We start from the raw sequence: 5,454 nt of genomic DNA on the forward strand, positions 1-5,454 counted from the left end.
TAAACAATGTCTATAAATCATATATCAACACAAACGCTTCCAAAATATTCCAATTCATTTTGTTCAAGCCCAAAGTCCTTTGCAGTAGATTACGGCTGTATTAAAGTACATGCTTTTTGACAAAAACAATAATGTCACCATTGTTATGTATTAGTTTGCACTTGAAATAAAAAGACAGTTCGTTTGATTGAACAAAAAAACTTATACTTTAATTATTTTATCAGCTGGTTTAGAATTGGGACAATTGCTACCATTACAGTAAACCACACTTGTAAGTAATTAGACGTCTTCTTCAGACAGTTTACCTGACGGCGTCAGGTGTTCTGAACAGAATCTATATTCCATTGATATACACCTGGTAACCTTTGAAGAAAATAGTTGATCTCAACTCTCTTGACTCTATTGACATAATCATAGCTGTCTATTTCAAAGAAGATTTTTTTCTAGATTAAAGACGTTTTGTATTGGTTACTGTTGTCAGTGTTTGCAAGGCATCTGACACCGGACAATTAATAAATTCCTGTATTGTCTTGGAGTGAGAAATATCTTTTCAGCTGGTCCAGAATACGTCGTGAAATGTGAAAAAAACATTGTAGACAAGGGTCTGTATTCACGAGCATGTTCTTATTTTCATAACACATTTTTTGTTTTGTCAGGCCAAACTAGTTTCTTTTTCTGCAATAGCGCTATGAAGCTTTTATTACTTCTCCATAATTTGGGTGGGGCTCTAAAATTTGACACGAAAACTGTAAATCGTTCAGTACGTTGTCTTTCTGCTTTCTGTTTCTGAATGTGTACTTCAGTGATATGCAAGGTGGTTTGATTTTGGGTTTCAGAATGGATTTTATGGTATGGGTCCTTGAAAGCGTCTTATGTAAAAATGACGGAATTGGCACTGAAACTTAGACTGATTAAAGTATACATCACATTGCCTGGTGGTGGTATATCATGAAGTTTCTTCATGACCTAAAAAGCTTAGATCAGGACAAGCAACGACCTTCAACAAATACACAAATTCAGAAATACGCTTTTGGTATTCAAATGATTAATTTGATATTTATTTATAGGATTTCGTTCTTAAACTTATTTGGAATTGCTCTAGAGAAAAGAGGAAACATATTGGGGGAGGACATTTTTGGTGCATCGTTGATCATGTTTCTCGAATGGAATACGGTTCAGAAAATATAACCCTTTTTACGAAATATCGAACTTCATTTGATAACCTAAAATCTAGTACAAAGCATATATTAAACACAAGAAAAAATCTTCATAATTATATCATTTCGTTGTATGGGCCAGATATAAGTATTTTACTTTAGCAAGTATTTGACCTTTCGCCACAAAATGTTAAATCGACCTGGCATGGATTTTGTTGTGATACATCACTCATATGTCAGTTCTAATAACATTTTTTATATAACGTATAAAAAGAGAATGATAAATAGTGGAAATGAAAAAGGAATTGTTTATCCGATTAATACCTAGTTATATGATAAACAATAATGACAAATGGTTTGTTTTCATCAGAGGAACAAATTGAAACAGCTACATAAATAATTTTCGCAGTCATCATCATAACAAAATGACAGAAAAATGGGGAGTGGGTGAATGAATGAATAATAGGTTATATACCGCCTTATTCCTGGTTTTCCCAATCACATTTAAGGAAAAATCCAATTAGTCATCCACGTCAGTTGATCATCTATTTTTTACTAAAAGTAAAAGTCAGAACGTGACATGAGGTAATGTGTTGTCCACAATACAATTATTTCATCTTCAGTATTTTGCAGCTTTAATTGTGTTAGAATACACGTTATTTCAACAAATATATATGATGATGACGTCATAAATAGAAAGTAAAGCATACATATCCACTTGGAAGTTGCCATTTTTTTTAAGTATGAGTGCTAGTTGACATCTCTTATTTCTGAAATTACGGGAAAGTACAACTGTACTTCTACTCAAAACTCATGTTTGGACTGATAGCCGTTTATCGGTCAGTTGCTTCAGTACCTAATGACTAATTTTGAAAACATCAACTGAAGAGTAAAAAAACCCAGCGGTATGATACAGTTTAATTCATCACGAACGAGTACGAAAAGTTAGAAACCTTTGTATGACGCAGTCTATTTCATTATTTGGCAAGACTGTATCTTGTGTATTTTTTGGATAGGTTTTTGTAGTTTAGGTTGATGCCAAATTATCATTTATGTTTTCGATACATACATATTATATATCCTATCGAATGACCATCGTTACAGCCAAACTGTACCGTGCTTTGTTTCTTCGCTAAAGCCAGTCTGCTCGTTTATTTACAGAGCTAAGTTAATGAGTGATGGTTATTTGTTTTCATACTTAACGGTTTCCATGTTGTTCTATGTTTTCATATCCGGTGTTACCTGGTTGTGTTGCGTTTTAAGACATTTAACGTCGCTTTGTCGTTGTTTTCCAGACATTCGGTGTCTATTTTTCTGTGATGTCGGACATTCGCGTTGCCAGATTGTTCTGTGATTTCAGACCTTCCATGTTGCTTGGTTGCTCTGTAATTTTAGACCATCGGTGTTACCTCGTTGTTCTGTGTGCTCAGACCTTGGGTAATTCGTAGGTGTTCGGTGTTTTCAGACATTTATTGTCATTAGATTGCTATTTTATTCGGACGTTCGGTGTTATCTGATTGCTGCATATTAATACCTCAAGTGTTTTCTGGTTGTTTTATGTTTTCAAACCGTCGGTGTTTCTTGGCTGTTCTGCGCAACATTAAATTGACAATTCTGACCACCATGGACGAATTCATTGTAATACATGTAGAACATGAAACTGCCAGACAAAAATCTTCACATGTCCACAAAGTGAAACGTGTTTTTACTATTTTAGTGCATTTCAATCCTCGACGCATGACACGCTTAAATACATATGAATAGAGTATTTGACATTCTTTTAAAATTATTCAACATTAAAAATTTACATTTTTTTTCTCGAAATATGCGGTTGGTTCACCTCTCCATCTATAACCAAGACCCTTAGCATCACTGGCGGTTCCTAGAAGGCCGAAACAACTGTACCAAATAGATTTTTTATTTCTCTTATGACGCGTTTATATTTACTTAATAGTAAATAAATCCAGGCTTTCGATATGGCCTGATAGTCCGGCTTGTGTGTCACTCTATTCGTCAACATGTTTCCTGTTAACTCCGTTGCAATAATTCGGCATGTTTTTAAGTTTCTTTACCGTTTGGTAGTCCAGTATATTTATATATCCAGAACTGTACTGAAGATATTATTGTAAACTAAAGGAATATTATCTGTTAACATTTTATATGCCTGTTAAATAGGTCAGTGATTAAAACATTGATGTTGTCTAGTAGTTCATTATGAAATAATTAAATTAGCTATTGTTTTTCACTAAACTTCCATAATCTGTAATTTCTTCAAATCACTTCAGGTATTAATTGTAATTTTCCTAAGTTGCGAAGGGATGTATGTACTTATCCGAGTGAAACAAGAACACGCACTATACAATGTGTATATAACATGTTTGCACTTGTGTATTGCATGAAACATACCACTGCTGATAATTAACTGCTGCAAAGTACATTTCACTCTCGAGATTCTATAATAAAAACTAACTATAAAAATACGGATTGTTTTGGTTGTGTCTTTTCACTTATTTCCACGACTCTGTGCTCAAATAGATATTTTAAATGCCATCACAAAAGTAGCTATAAATGTTAGAAGTCGCTTGTACCTTTACCCGAAATGGATAAAAATACTTGAACAAAGAGAGTGGAATTAGGTTCTTATAGGGCTCATTATCCAGCTGGTCGTATTTTACGAGCCTTGTCACGTGATAATCCCCGCAGAGCCCACCCAGACACAGACAAGTGCACGCTAATTTAGAATTTGACTTTTTGACTTTTAATTCGTGTTCGAAACTTTGGCGTTGTTTTGTGTAATTGCGACGTGATATGATGTCGTGACGATTGTAAGTGTAATTGCTTGTGTAAGTGAGTAATTTACTACGAGACGTATAATATAGTATATACTGGTACCTGTCCACGCCAGGAAATCCTAGACATCTTCAAAGGTGTCAAACATAGTGATAGGCCAAATTGTCAGGGGGAAGAAAATTGAGTTAGGATCTGTAGAAATGTCAAAACCCATACTTTCATCTTGTCCACGACCTCGCCAGACCAGCAGTTAAGTTGATTTCTAACACTGAAGCCAATTGCTGCAGAACATGTCGTGTTAAGTTCACACACAAGTCTGTGTAGAGACACCAAGACGTCGATACCTAAAATCACCAATCCCTGGGTGCGTAATTTCACACGTGTTGCACGTGAGCAACGCAAGAGGACTATAATCAAAACAAAAAAATGACCACACTAGGATTTGTATCAGCTAGTCGAATATAAAGTTCAGATGCTATTGACAACTCCAAAAGTTTTGTTTTGCTAATTTAGTTCATCACTAGATACTGTGTTTGGAGAATATGTTACTAAGATATTCTCTCTCTCAACTGATTTATTCATTTAACGGATTTTTCGTCCTCTATTACGGACGGAAGTCTCTCAGTGGCTTGCTAGGAATCACATATGGCTCTCCCAGTCCCCAAATACCGTTTAATAGTTTAATATAGAATACAGTTTACAAGGAAAACATTAAGGTCACAGAATAAAGTCAATTTCAGTTACTTTATGCCTAGGAATTTGTTAATACTTTCGTTATTTATTAAGGGGTAATCCAAGCATTTCTGTTCTGTTTAAATCTGAATTATTGTAGCACGTATCGCCTGCGGTTATATTTAAATATAGAAAAGCTGATTAATTCGATTTTATGTGAAAATATGATTGTGCACACTGCAAGTTGTTTGAGCCTGACTTCCAAAACAATTATTCATTTACACATATAACCTGGATTGCTCTGTTGTATAAAACCAATTATGAAAGACGATGTATAGCTACAATCTGGCTTTATATATGTTTGAGCGGTGGAAACATGTATAAACATAAAATTGAAAGCCAGTTATCATTCTAATGTTCTGCTTACATTTTGAAAAACGTGCAGAAAGATTGTTGATACTAAAAATGATAGCGAAAAAAAAAATAAAAATGTGCATCGGCCGGGAATCGAACCCGGGCCTCCCGCGTGGCAGGCGAGAATTCTACCACTGAACCACCGATGCTTCATACTGAAATCGGGGATTTAAATCGTCAGGTTCTGCTCTAACGGTTATCAACAACTCTGTTCGCCTGTTTTAGTATGCTTAAACATCTGTATGGTTAATTACAAAGAGCATCCACATTTTAATGTGATTTTTACAACAATATGAGACTAATAGATTTATTTTCAAACAAGTGTATCTTTTTTTAAACTTGTATAAATTTCTCTACGGAGTTTGTGATATTATAGGTAGAATAAATGAATGAATTACAGAGTCAAAAAGTCACTATTGAT

The 5,454-nt window shown here is 34.5% G+C and overlaps 1 non-coding gene across 1 annotated transcript; it reads right to left on the minus strand.

Moving 5' to 3' along the window:
* Nucleotides 1-5,111: 5,111 nt before the first annotated feature.
* Trnag-gcc (transfer RNA glycine (anticodon GCC)) lies at nt 5,112-5,182 on the minus strand. Its single transcript has one exon. It is a non-coding gene; the product is annotated as a tRNA-Gly (tRNA).
* Between the last annotated feature and the right edge of the window lie 272 nt (nt 5,183-5,454).

The sequence above is a fragment of the Ylistrum balloti genome, unplaced genomic scaffold, assembly GCF_031769215.1.
Source record: "Ylistrum balloti isolate Yb309-2 unplaced genomic scaffold, AGI_CSIRO_Ybal_v1 Utg370208, whole genome shotgun sequence".
In the NCBI taxonomy this organism is placed as follows: domain Eukaryota; kingdom Metazoa; phylum Mollusca; class Bivalvia; order Pectinida; family Pectinidae; genus Ylistrum; species Ylistrum balloti.